General features: G+C 41.4%; 1 protein-coding gene across 14 annotated transcripts in view; it reads left to right on the top strand.

Moving 5' to 3' along the window:
• The window catches only part of DAB1 (DAB adaptor protein 1), a 759,978-nt gene that overhangs the window by 517,448 nt on the left and 227,584 nt on the right, over positions 1-14,946 (top strand). For 13 of the 14 annotated variants that reach the window (XM_077276888.1, XM_077276893.1, XM_077276896.1 and 10 more), the window contains one exon: positions 3,104-3,206. The exons of the other annotated variant lie outside the window; for it this stretch is intronic. The gene's annotated coding sequence lies outside the window, so the exon portion shown is untranslated. The remainder of the gene's footprint in view (positions 1-3,103; positions 3,207-14,946) is intronic. 14 annotated transcript variants of the gene reach the window in all.

The raw sequence follows: 14,946 nt of genomic DNA on the forward strand, positions 1-14,946 counted from the left end.
AAATCATTCGGGTGATGGAGCTTTTCGTCGGAGTCGTTGATATGTTTCAGCAACACTAAATGCTCCATCTGTAATCAGACAATTTATTACCGGCAATGAAATAAAGTTAATAACTCTCTGCTGATTAGTTCCATAAACTATTTTAATAGGGGTCTGAATGCTGTATCATTTTTCTGGTGCAGAGCAGCAAATTCCCTGCACAGTCATGGAAAGAAATAGAAACAAATGTATCATACTAACACTGCAATGTCTTTATTCTCCACCCCAGGACTGCTCTAATAGACATAGGAACATGCATTTTGGGGACTTTTGGCTGGTGCTTGGAGAGGGGGCTACCTCAGTGAATTCTGTGCCTACAAATATTTCATACTATACCCTTAGTATGGACATTCTGCTGCAAGTTTTCCTGAAATGATTTACATTTCTCCATAGAACTTTATGAGCACCAACTGTCAATCCAGGAGGAGAAAGAAGCAGATTTCTCTGATAAGATTTATTACACAGTTTCTTATTTTCACATGTACGATTTATTTCCGAAATAAAAAAAAATGAAAAAAATAATTAGAATGACTTTTGCTTTTTAAAAGCTCTGAAGCCACTGTGTACTAGAGATGGATGTCTCTGGTTTGACTTCTGCCTCTATTCATGTATTAAAGGGATATTCCCATCTCAGCCATTTATGTCGGTCACAGGAATATCAGCGCTTAAAGGGATTGTCCTGCCTTAGGGTATGAGTCTGCACTCTATGTGCGTGCACTGTGAGGATTCTGTTACCGGCGCTGTGAGTGGGAGCCATGTAACCGCGACTATGGAATTTGTATGCTGTCACATACCAACTAGACTTGTGCAGCCTCGCTCAATACACTTGCATTCAAAAATCCATGTCCTGTTGGAATGTAGCCGGAAGTTTGGAAATCGCATACTTGCAGTCACAGGACCACCCACTCCCGACGGCAGCACCGTGGAATTCTCACACTGCGCAGTATGCTCATAAAATGACTGCAGACTTGTATCGGAAAGCCAGACAACCCCTTTAAGTGCCGGCCACAGGAGTGTGAACTACGAAGATTGGAGGGCGCGGGTGAAATGAGCAATGTCCCGATCTCCCCCAAAAATGAACAGAAGTTACAGAAACAGCATTTAATTGTTTTTCTTGTTCCAGTGTATGTACAGCAAAAGTAACATCCAGCAACTTTGCAGAAAGTCTTGACTAAATATTTACTGTTTTGTGTCTACAGATCCCATGCAAAATGATGTGTCTCTACGATCAGTGGCTGTGAACCAGCCCTGTGTAATCTGATCTATTATTAGTGAACCTAAAGGAGGCAGATGAGAGGTTATCAAGAAAAGAGGTGTACGGAGTGAAGCACCACCTGACTGCTGGTTCTGACTACGCCGGATGTGTTTGTAGTCTGTAACCATGGAGACACATAGCTCTGCATTGGAGCACTGTTCACAAAATAGAAGATTTTGATAAAGAGAGGTGAAGAGAGTGGAGTACCACCTGACTGCTGGATCAGACTACATAGGATGTGTTTGTAGTCTGTAACCATGGAGACACATAGTTCTGCAGAAGAGAGGCATGCAAAAAATGTTTTCTTTTAATGAAGACTATTAGCACAGCTGCTTCATTTTTTAGGGTGATTTAAACATTGTTGCAAATGTATTTCTAAATGTTAGTTGCAGGAATTAAGTAACTCGTCCCTGATAGTCTTTAATGCAGAGTTTTTGTATTTTTGCATTCTGAGTCAGATTGACAGCAGCCATTCTCCCTTCGGATCTGCAGCAGCCTGTGCAGTTTCCTGTTGGCAGTGACCCCTGGGCATTGTCCTGTGGGCAGTCACCCGTGGGCATTGTCCTGTGGGCAGTCACCCGTGGGCAGTGTCTTGTGGGCAGTGACCTGTGGGCATTGTCATATGGGCAGTGACCCCTGGGCATTGTCCTGTGGGCAGTCACCCGTGGGCAGTGTCCTGTGGGCAGTCACCCGTGGGCATTATCCTGTGGGCAGTCACCCGTGGGCAGTGTCTTGTGGGCATTGTCCTGTGGGCAGTGACCCCTGGGCATTGTCCTGTGGGCAGTCACCTGTGGGCAGTCTCCTGTGGGCAGTCACCCCTGGGCAGTCTCCTGTGGGCAGTCTCCTGTTGGCAGTTACCCGTGGGCAGTGTCCTGTGGGCAGTGTCCTGTGGGCAGTCTCCTGTGGGCAGTCTCCTGTGGGCAGTGTCCTGTGGGCAGTCTCCTGTGGGCAGTCTCCTGTGGGCAGTGTCCTGTGGGCAGTCACCCCTGGGCAGTCTCCTGTCGGCAGTCACCCCTGGGCAGTCTCCTGTGGGCAGTCTCCTGTGGGCAGTTACCCGTGGGCAGTCACCCCTGGGCAGTCTCCCGTGGGCAGTCTCCTGTGGGCAGTGTCCTGTGGGCAGTGTCCTGTGGGCAGTCTCCTGTGGGCAGTCACCCCTGGGCAGTCTCCTGTGGGCAGTCTCCTGTGGGCAGTCTCCTGTGGGCAGTCTCTTGTGGGCAGTGTCCTGTGGGCAGTCTCCTGTGGGCAGTCACCCGTGGGCTGTGTCCTGTGGGCAGTCACCCCTGGGAAGTCTCCTGTGGGCAGTGTCCTGTGGGCAGTCACCCGTGGGCAGTCTCCTGTGGGCAGTCTCCTGTGGGCAGTTACCCGTGGGCAGTCACCCCTGGGCAGTCTCCCGTGGGCAGTCTCCTGTGGGCAGTGTCCTGTGGGCAGTCACCCCTGGGCAGTCTCCTGTGGGCATTGTCCTGTGGGCAGTCACCCCTGGGCAGTCTCATGTGGGCAGCCCCCCTCAGTCTCTGCTCTTTGCTTTTTCTCTTGCACTCTGCTTTCTGCTCCAGAACTTTGCTGTTTCCTCATTGTCTCTCAGTGCCGATTGCGGCCATTACCGGCCGGATCCCTCGCTGTTTCCCATCACTTGTAGTCCCGGGCTCGGTGATTGAGGATTCCGGTCACAGGCTGCAGCCCTCAGCCCCGAGCGGTGACCGCGGGCTCCTCCGCCGCCTCTCTAGACTCCGCCATGTATGAGCCTCCTCGCATGATGCACCGGCTCCACACATCGCCCGACTCACAGCCTGCAACCTGCTTGTCTTCCAGGGTCTGCAGAGCTCCAGTGACATCACCATGAGCCAAAGAAGAAAGTGAGCGACAACCGTCAGCGTCACCGCCTCATCAGACACCATGAGCCACTATGGGGAAGGTAAGAGCCGCGGCCACAAGGAGGAGAGGAGGCAGCTGTGCTGTAGGGTCTCTGCAATGGGAGACGTCCCCCCATCATAACCAGGAGCAGAAGGTCAGGGGCCACAGACAGGCAGCCTCCCACACCGGGGGCAAATCACCCACTGGGGAAGAGTCTGCGGATTTCCTTCACTAGGGCAGGGGCAGTAAGAGGAATGATTGACACTTCTGATGGGTGGAAGAAAAAATGTCACTTGTCACAGAAATATCAGAAAGCGGTTTATTCTACAGCAGAAGCATCAATCTGTGCAAAAGCGACAAGCTGGGGAGAATATCTATCTATCTATCTATCTATCTATCTATCTATCTATCTATCTATCTATTATCTATCATCTATCTATCTATCTATCTATCTATCTATCTATCTATCTATCTCGCCATCTCTCTATTATCTATCTATTTATCTATTATCTATCTATCTATCATCTATCTATCTATCTATCCAGACATAGGAAAAAATGCAGGCAGCACTCCATAGCTTAAAGGTGAAAAAATGTGGTTTTATTTCAAACCCACATGCTGTGGCGACGTTTCAGCTAAATTGAGCCGAAACGTCGCCACAGCATGTGGGTTTGAAATAAAACCACATTTTTTCACCTTAAGCTATGGAGTGCTGCCTGCATTTTCTCCTGTGTCTGGATTGAGGCAAGTTTTGGATGTTTTGGGAGGCATGCACCCACCTATTGGTAAAGTGCTGTTTCATTTTTTGTATATCTGTTATCTATCTATCTATCTATCTATCTATCTATCTATCTATCTATCTATCTATCTATCTATCTATCTATCTATCTATCTACCTCTAGATGTATCCAATGAAGAAAAAGGCAGCACTCCAAAGATTGAGAAAGTTCCACACTGGAATGAAACGTCACCATTATGACCTGGTGTCAATAAATAACAGTATTTCTTTTTGGACTTTGTATTGCTGCATTTTTCTTCATTGGATCTATTGGAGGTTTGATCATGCCTGTGAGGCGCTGCACTCGCCTTCTTCGTTAGCTTTCTTGTGCTGCACCTCTAGATACAGGTAGAGTAAAACAACTGTATTCCGCTTACTTTCTTGCTTTGTGCATAGTTTGGATGCCTTGTAACTGTTATAGTGGCTGCAACACAAATGTAGGATGGATCATAGCGCACAACGAATGTTTGGTTTGTGAATAATATTTGTTGTTTTCTACATATCTATCTACAAATTACATATCCATCTGTCTGTCTATGTGCAATGCAACATTTTGGCTCATTTTGAGGCTTTCTCAAGCTTCCTGCACATTAAAAATTGGAGTGCTGCTCTCTTTTTTTGAGCGCAATCTTTTTCCTCTATAACAAGAAAGCAGGAGGTCCTGGGTGGCAGGTATGTGCCACCAAGGTGGTTGGTCTCAGTAATGTAAAGTCTGTACCAGCAGTAGTAGGTTATTGAGAGGGTTTTTCTTTGATTGGATTTTGGGTCCGGGATTTAGGAGCAACCAAAAGAGCCTGGGTGGGAAAGGTCGTTCCTATACACCAGTCTGGGTCTAATGGACATAATAACGGGCAGCTGGGTTAGTTTAGCAGCGTGTGTTGTGTTGGAGCTAGAGAAAGACCATTCATAGTGAACAGTCTACTCTAGAGACTGAGAAGTGTCTGTAATAAAAAGTTGGTGAGACCGTTATCCTTCCACAGACCAAGGACGGTTTGTTATTTATTTGTGCTGAAGAAAGGACTGTTTTCAGTTTGGAGATGGAAATTTTATGAAGGACAATAAGCTTTATTCTGTTTTGATAGAACCAAGCAGAAACCCCTACACTATCCACCTGTCTATCAATGTTCTACAGATGTAACAAACAGCAATATGGCAGGTGCTATTTACTATGACGATGGCACAGCGCATCTTCAATAGTTATACCATGAGTTAAAGGGGTTGTCGAGGCTTAAAGGTAACATTGGCAGTCACTCTATGTGACTGCAGACTCTTGAATCATCATAGCGCCAAAAGTGTGCAAAATAAATACTTGTGGTCACATGACCGCCCGCTCTTGGCGCCGACATGGCAGAATCATGACATTGTGCTCTCCTTTTGACCACAGCTCCTGAAGTGACTGGTTTTTATTTTCTTTACTCAAACTCTTGCATTTTCTCCATGTACGTGGAAGATCAGGGTGAACGTGGCTGGAGCTGCCGCGTCTACAGCGCATGTAATTGTGAGAGGACGCGTAAAGAATTGAGCCTAAAGTCAAATATGCGATTAGAATCAGCAAACTTTTATTTTTTTATAAACTCCATTTGGCAAATGTCTGATCTGATTGCACAAAATATCCCAAACAATGTAGAATGGAAACATTGGAATTGACAGGTGATACAGTCCATTTAGTCTGCGGAGTCTGCCAATTCCTGGTAATTACTCTGATCACACACCGGTACTTGTTAAATCACAGAGGACTCCCGGGCGCTACTTCATTTTTCTCCGAAAACACAAGGACTCGGATTGTGCAGCGTCGATGACAGAGACGGACAGCAGGGAAATAATGTTTCTATTGTACAGTAACATCGCCCTGTAGAGAGCGCCACTGGCCTGTGATACATGGCACCATCTCTCCCACATTGTACTGCGCAGTAATAATCCTGGGGACTGTGATGTCAGAGCGGTGATGTCATCACGTAACAGATAATAACTTTGCCAATAATTGTGATTAAAAATCTCTCCTATTGTTCCTTGTTAAAAGCTTCTACACTGATTATTTATTATGATTACTTATCATATTCTGCAACACGTTTATGGAAATCACTGTCCTCATTGGGGCTCACAATCTAGATTCCCCATCAGTATGTCTTTGGAGTGTGGGAGGAAAACGGAACACCTGGAGGAAACCCACACAAACACGGGGAGAACATACAAACTCCTTGCAGATGTTGTCCTTGGTGGGATTTGAACCCAGGACCCCAGCTCTGCAAAAGCAACAGTGCTAACCACTGAGCCACCATACAGTGATAACCACTGAGCCACCGTACAGGGCCATACAGTCATACAGGGATAACCTCTGAGCTGCCATACAGCTGTTTAAGGATAACCTCTGAGCTGCCACCATGCTGATTGTCCTCCTGACTACAAACAAACCTTATGTAGTCTGATCCGCCCCCTCATTTTGATAATCTGGTAGAAGAGTTAAATGGAAGTGAGAAACCAGGGATAAGACCACACAGGGTTTGCTTGAATTCAAGGAGACACACAAAATGGTAGAAGATTTTTTTTTATCAATGCAATTTACAGATTTGATTTTTGATACATTGCAACAATGTAAAGTTAGATGTATCCTTAATTCTCCTTGCCACAAGACTCAATCTCAGGGAGATTTGATATCCCACCCTGATCAACTATATGACCTAGATTTTTCTAAAACAGCTAGGTGATCCTGGACACAGTTCATTAGACGTCATCTATGGTTCTAACTAGGGTTGAGCGACCTTGACTTTTTTTGGGTCGAGTCATGTTTCGCGAAACCCGACTGTTGGAAAAGTCGAGTCGGGCGAAATCGGCCGATTACAGCGCAAAGTCGAGGATCGGCCGGAACACGAAATCCTATGCACGTCAATGGGGATTTTTTTTTTTTTTTTCTCTCTCTCTCTCTCTCTATATATATATATATCTCTCTCTCTCTCGTCCCCGCCCAGGAATTTTCGTTTTACACATTCCAAATCGCTACTGCGCACAAGCGATAAAATGATGATAGGCGTGCACGCCCTAACCCCTATGTCATCACTCTGCCCACGCTCCTTCATTGGCTAAGAAAATGGCGCTAAACGCGTCATACGAAACGCGACTTTGGCGCCAAGATCGCGTACCGCATGGCCGACCCCACACAGGGATCGGGTCGGGTTTCATGAGACGCCGACTTTACCAAAAGTCGGCGACTTATGAAAATGAACGATCCGTTTCGCTCAACCCTAGTTCTAACTCTACTAGAGATGAGCGAAATCTAGAAATGTGAAGTAGATTCCATAAAGTCCAAATAAAATCTGCCCCAAAGTATAAAAAAATAAATATCAGGAAGGGGTTAGAAACAACAGAAGATTATACTCACCTCTCCTGCCATAAGCTCTGTCTGGTGGTCTACCACTTGCTTCGAATCCGTCTTCGATCCTCATCTTCACCAGAAGATTCGGACTGAAGAGCAATTTGAAGAATGATCCAAAGTGAGCAGAGGACCAGGTAGGGATCTGCAGTATTAGGACAGGCAGGGGCTCTCTTAGCACAGGTGAATATAATCTTTTATTATCTTTGAACCCTTTTTTTAGGCCCTCCAAAAAAATCTTGCAAAATTTAGGCCAGCTGTCTAGTATTTTGCTTTTTATTTATGAAAATCTTATCCCTAAAAATGTCAGATTCCAGTAAATAAATATGAAATGTTCTGGAAAATAGTAACTAATGGAATTGTTACATATCTTTAAACCCTGCTGTTTATAAAGTCATTGTAAACAATGTATCAAAATGTATTGAAAACCAATATTTTATAAATAAGACTCCGTGTATAAAGATAGTCTTTTCACAGAGCAGTGGTTGCATCATGACAGTGGCAGCATTAATAAAGAAGAAGGAATTAATGAAATGATGTCACGTCCATATTAGATCAGGACTAAACACGCAGCGCAGCGTAGGCGACACCGCGGAAGCCGAGACTGCAATCTGCCACTGCACATACACAAGACAATTGTATGACTGCAGCTAGAGCAGCGCAGATGACCGGAGTGGGAACTGCCTGAGAAATTTACTGCAAGCGCGGAATAATTTAACTTTGGGCACTTAGCAACCAATTATAAAGTTGATGGCACACAGACATTTTCCACTAGTGAGGTAATTCCAGGCTGTGAATGTGAAGCCCCTTCCCTTTCCCACAAAAGGATTTTCTTTTTTCTTGCAAATATCTCTTTAGAGCTGAGCAAATGAAGTGGATCAGCCTGCAGGCAAGTAAGCAGTGCGAGGAGGAACAGGGAGAACACCCAGGACTGATGGCAGCTTCCCTTTCCAGCCTGTTAACCTGACTGTGGAAGCCAATTTAGAAAAGTTTTATACTTGACTCGAAGACTAGAGAGTGGAGAACATTGTATGACATATTCCAGTGTTACTACAGTCACAGAAAAGTTATTTATCACCTCACGGGCTTCATACATCCAGTGAATGAGTATCACAGATTTATTATCAGGGAGGAGCAGTATTATAGTAGTTATATTCATGTACATAGGAACAGTATTATAGTAGTTATATTCTTGTACATAGGAGCAGTATTATAGCAGTTATATTCTTGTACATAGGAGCAGTATTATAGTAGTTATATTCTTGTTCATAGGGGGCAGTATTATAGTAGTTATATTCTTGTACATAGGAGCAGTATTATAGTAGTTATATTCTTGTACATAGGAGCAGTATTATAGTAGTTATATTCTTGTACATAGGAGCAGTATTATAGTAGTTATATTCTTGTACATAGGAGGCAGTATTATAGTAGTTATATTCTTGTACATAGGAGCAGTATTATAGTAGTTATATTCTTGTACATAGGAGCAGTATTATAGTAGTTATATTCTTGTACATAGGAGCAGTATTATAGCAGTTATATTCTTGTACATAGGAGCAGTATTATAGTAGATATATTCTTGTACATAGGGGGCAGTATTATAGTAGTTATATTCTTGTACATAGGAGCAGTATTATAGTAGTTATATTCTTGTACATAGGAGCAGTATTATAGCAGTTATATTCTTGTACATAGGAGCAGTATTATAGTAGATATATTCTTGTACATAGGGGGAGTATTATAGTAGTTATATTCTTGTACATGGGAGCAGTATTATAGTAGTTATATTCTTGTACATAGGAGCAGTATTATAGCAGTTATATTCTTGTACATAGGAGCAGTATTATAGTAGATATATTCTTGTACATAGGGGCAGTATTATAGTAGTTATATTCTTGTACATAGGAGCAGTATTATAGCAGTTATATTCTTGTACATAGGGGCAGTATTATAGCAGTTATATTCTTGTACATAGGAACAGTATTATAGTAGTTATATTCTTGTACATAGGAGCAGTATTATAGCAGTTATATTCTTGTACATAGGAGCAGTATTATAGTAGATATATTCTTGTACATAGGGGCAGTATTATAGTAGTTATATTCTTGTACATAGGAGCAGTATTATAGTAGTTATATTCTTGTACATAGGAGCAGTATTATAGCAGTTATATTCTTGTACATAGGAGCAGTATTATAGTAGATAAATTCTTGTACATAGGGGCAGTATTATACTAGATATATTCTTGTACATAGGGGCAGTATTATAGTAGATATATTCTTGTACATAGGGGCAGTATTATAGTAGTTATATTCTTGTACGTAGGAGGCAGTATTATAGTAGTTATATTCTTGTACATAGGAGCAGTATTATAGTAGTTATATTCTTGTACATAGGAGCAGTATTATAGTAGTTATATTCTTGTACAGAGGAGGCAGTATTATAGTAGTTATATTCTTGTATATAGGAGACAGTATTATAGTAGTTATATTCTTGTACATAGGGGGCAGTATTATAGTAGTCATATTCTTCTACATAGGAGGCAGTATTATAGTAGTTATATTCTTGTACATAGGGCAGTATTATAGCAGTTATATTCTTGTACATAGGGGCAGTATTATAGTAGTTATATTCTTGTACATAGGAGCAGTATTATAGTAGTTATATTCTTGTACATAGGGGCAGTATTATAGTAGTTATATTCTTGTATATAGGAGACAGTATTATAGTAGTTATATTCTTGTACATAGGGGGCAGTATTATAGTAGTCATATTCTTCTACATAGGAGGCAGTATTATAGTAGTTATATTCTTGTACATAGGGGCAGTATTATAGTAGTTATATTATTGTACATAGGGGCAGTATTATAGTAGTCATATTCTTGTACATAGGAGGCAGTATTATAGTAGTTATATTCTTGTACATAGGAGCAGTATTATAGTAGTTATATTCTTGTACATATGGGCAGTATTATAGTAGTTATATTATTGTACATAGGAGCAGTATTATAGTAGTGATATTCTTGTATATAGGAGCAGTATTATAGTAGTTATATTCTTGTACATAGGAGCAGTATTATAGTAGTTATAATCTTGTACATAGGAGCAGTATTATAGTAGTTATATTCCTGTACATAGGGACAGTATTATAGTAGTTATATTCTTGTATGGAGGAGCAGTATTATAGTAGTTATATTCTTATACATAGGGGCAGTATTATAGTAGTTATATTCTTGTACATAGGGGCAGTATTATAGTAGTTATATTCTTGTATAGAGGAGCAGTATTATAGTAGTTATATTCTTATACATAAGGGCAGTATTATAGTAGTTATATTGTTGTACATAGGGGCAGTATTATATTTTTATTTCTGTACTGCAGATAAACATTATGCTTCGCTCTTTTAAAATTTACTTTCATTTTTACTACTTATTTATTGGAAACTTTACTGCTTGATGTCATATATAGAGAGTACATACGGTATGTCTCTTATTGCTAACAATGTCCGCTTTCTTCCTCACTTAGACACTAGGCTTAGGCTGGGTTCACATTGCGTTAATGTGTGCACGCTAACGGACAGCGTTGCACGGCGAAAATGTCGCAATTAACGCCGTGCAACGGGTCCGTTAGCGTGCCCATTGACAGCAATGTAAATTTCTCCTGCAGCGCATCACTAGCGCGTGCCTTTTTCGGCTCGCGCTAGTGATGTGCCGTTCTTCTGTGACGCGCCTCGGACGCTGCTTGCAGCGTCCGCGGCGCGCCCGAGGTCCGTTCCTCGCTAGTGCAGATCGGGGATCTGCGCTAGCGGGGACACCGAACGCGGACCCTAGGGAAGCATTGCGTTAGCGCAACCCGCTAGCGCTATGCGCTAAACGGATTGCCCTAACGCAATGTGAACCTAGCCTTAGGTGTGTCTATCATCAGACATATTGAAGACAAGGATGAAAACGCTGTTCATTCCTTCCACAAAGTCTTTATTGATTGATTTTTAATAAGCTCCACAATGGTGTTTCTAGTGAAATGGTAATTATTTACCCATTTTTCCACTTCAGAGCAGCGCTCCTTCATTCTCTGTCAATGCTCTCTTCAGTAGGCCCCATTATTATATACTGATACATTTCTTCTCAGATACATCATTGCGGAGTTCTCACATCATTGTTCTCCCACAGCCTCAGAGGCCACAAGTTACTTTTGTCACTTCTTTTGCAAATGAAGAATTTTAAATCCACTACAGTAAAGCAACAATATTACCAAATAAACAAATGTAGAAAACAATATAACATAATGCAAATATTTTCCAAATTTAGTTTGATTATCATTCTAAAATAACAAAGCCCAGATTATAGAATTAAGAATATACCAGCTGTACATATATAATTATATACAGGGGATGCCCAGGTTATACCAGCTGTACATATATAATTATATACAGGAGATATCCGGGTTATAGCAGCTGTACATATATAATTATATAAGGGAGATGCCCGGGTTATACCAGCTGTACATATATAATTATATACAGAAGATGCCCAGGTTATACCAGCTGTACATATATAATTATACACTGGAGATGCCCAGGTTATACCAGCTGTACATATATAATTATATACAGGAGATACCCAGGTTATACCAGCTGTACATATATAATTATATATAGGAGATGCCCGGGTTATACCAGCTGTACATATATAATTATATACAGGCGATGCCCAGGTTATACCAGCTGTACATATATAATTGTATACAGGGGATGCCCAGGTTATACCAGCTGTACATATATAATTATAGACAGGAGATACCCAGGTTATACCAGCTGTACATATATAATTATATACAGGAGATGCCCAGGTTATACTAGCTGTACATATATAATTATATACAGGAGATGCCCAGGTTATACCAGCTGTACATATAAAATTATAGACAAGAGATACCCAGGTTATACCAGCTGTACATATATAATTATATACAGGAGATGCCCAGGCTATACCAGCTCTACATATATAATTATATACAGGGGATGCCCAGGTTATACTGGCTGTACATATATAATTATATACAGGAGATGCCCAAGTTATACCAGCTGTACATATATAATTATGTACAGGAGATACCCAGGTTATACCAGCTGTACATATATAATTATATACAGAAAATGCCCAGGTTATACCAGCTGTACATATATAATTATATACAGGAGATGCCCAGGCTATACCAGCAGTATATATTTGATTATATATAATAGATACCTAGGTTTTACCAGTGGTACATCTAAAACTATATACAGAAGATGCCCAGATTATACCAGCCGTACATATTTCTAATGCATATTACTTCATGCTCAGGTTATACCAGCGGTACATACACTCACTGGCCACTTTATTAGGTACACCTGTCCAACTTCTTGTTAACACTTAATTTCTAATCAGCCAATCACATGGCGGCAACTCAGTGCATTTAGGCATGTAGACATGGTCAAGACAATCTCCTGCAGTTCAAACCGAGCATCAGTATGGGGAAGAAAGGTGATTTGAGTGCCTTTGAACGTGGCATGGTTGTTGGTGCCAGAAGGGCTGGTCTGAGTATTTCAGAAACTGCTGATCTACTGGGATTTTCACGCACAACCATCTCTAGGGTTTACAGAGAATGGTCCGAAAAAGAAAAAAAATCCAGTGAGCGGCAGTTCTGTGGGCGGAAATGCCTTGTTGATGCCAGAGGTCAGAGGAGAATGGGCAGACTGGTTCGAGCTGATAGAAAGGCAACAGTGACTCAAATCGCCACCCGTTACAACCAAGGTAGGCCTAAGAGCATCTCTGAACGCACAGTGCGTCGAACTTTGAGGCAGATGGGCTACAGCAGCAGAAGACCACACCGGGTACCACTCCTTTCAGCTAAGAACAGGAAACTGAGGCTACAATTTGTACAAGCTCATCGAAATTGGACAGTAGAAGATTGGAAAAACGTTGCTTGGTCTGATGAGTCTCGATTTCTGCTGCGACATTCGGATGGTAGGGTCAGAATTTGGCGTAAACAACATGAAAGCATGGATCCATCCTGCCTTGTATGGAGCATCTTTGGGATGTGCAGCCGACAAATCTGCGGCAACTGTGTGATGCCATCATGTCAATATGGACCAAAATCTCTGAGGAATGCTTCCAGCACCTTGTTGAATCTATGCCACGAAGAATTGAGGCAGTTCTGAAGGCAAAAGGGGGTCCAACCCGTTACTAGCATGGTGTACCTAATAAAGTGGCCGGTGAGTGTATATAATTCATAGTACTTCATGCTCAGGTTATACCAGGGGCACATACCATATATAATGCATATTACTTCATACTCAAGTTATACCAGCTGTACATATATAATTATATACAGGAGATGCCCAGGTTATACCAGCTGTACATATATAATTATATACAGGAGATGCCCAGGTTATACCAGCAGTACATATATAATTATATACAGGAGATGCCCAGGTTATACCAGCAGTACATATGTAATGCATATTACTTCATGCCCAGATTATACCAATGGTTCATATTTAATGCATAATACTTCATGGTTAGGTTATACTAGCGGTACATATACAGGTGCTTTTCACAAAATTAGAATATCATTAAAAAGTGAATCTCATATTCTATAGAGTCATTACACACAGAGTGATCTATTTCACGTGTTTATTTCTGTTAATGTTGATGATTACGGCTTACAGCCAATGAAAACCCCAAAGTCATTATCTCAGTAAATTAGAATACTTTATAACACCAGCTTGAAAAATTATTTTAACCCCTTCATGACCCAGCCTATTTTGGCCTTAATGACCTTGCCGTTTTTTGCAATTCTGACCAGTGTCCCTTTATGAGGTAATAACTCAGGAACGCTTCAACGGATCCTAGCGATTCTGAGATTGTTTTTTCGTGACATATTGGGCTTCATGTTAGTGGTAAATTTAGGTCGATAATTTCTGAGTTTATTTGTGAAAAAAATTGAAATTTGGCGAAAATTTTTAAAATTTTGCAATTTTCACATTTTGAATTTTTATTCTGTTAAACCAGAGAGTTATGTGACACAAAATAGTTAATAAATAACGTTTTCCACATGTCTACTTTACATCAGCACAATTTTGAAAACAAATTTTTTTTTTGCTAGGAAGTTATAAGGGTTAAAATTTGACCAGTGATTTCTCATTTTTACAACAAAATTTACAAAACCATTTTTTTAAGGGACCACCTCACATTTGAAGTCATTTTGAGGGTTCTATATGGCTGAAAATACCCAAAAGTGACACCATTCTAAAAACTGCACCCCTCAAGGTGCTCAAAACCACATTCAAGAAGTTTATTAACCCTTCAGGTGTTTCACAGCAGCAGAAGCAACATGGAAGTAAAAAATGAACATTTAACTTTTTAGTCACAAAAATGATCTTTTAGCAACAATTTTTTTATTTTCCCAAGGGTAAAAAGAGAAACTGAACCACGAACGTTGTTGTCCAATTTGTCCTGAGTACGCCAATACCCCAGATGTGGGGGTAAACCACTGTTTGGGCGCACGGCAGGGCTCAGAAGGGAAAGAGCGCCATTTGACTTTTTGAATGAAAAATTGGCTCCAATCTGTAGCGGACACCATGTCATGTTTGGAGAGCCCCCGTGTGCCTAA

This window comes from Ranitomeya variabilis, chromosome 8, assembly GCF_051348905.1.
Source record: "Ranitomeya variabilis isolate aRanVar5 chromosome 8, aRanVar5.hap1, whole genome shotgun sequence".
NCBI classification, from domain to species: domain Eukaryota; kingdom Metazoa; phylum Chordata; class Amphibia; order Anura; family Dendrobatidae; genus Ranitomeya; species Ranitomeya variabilis.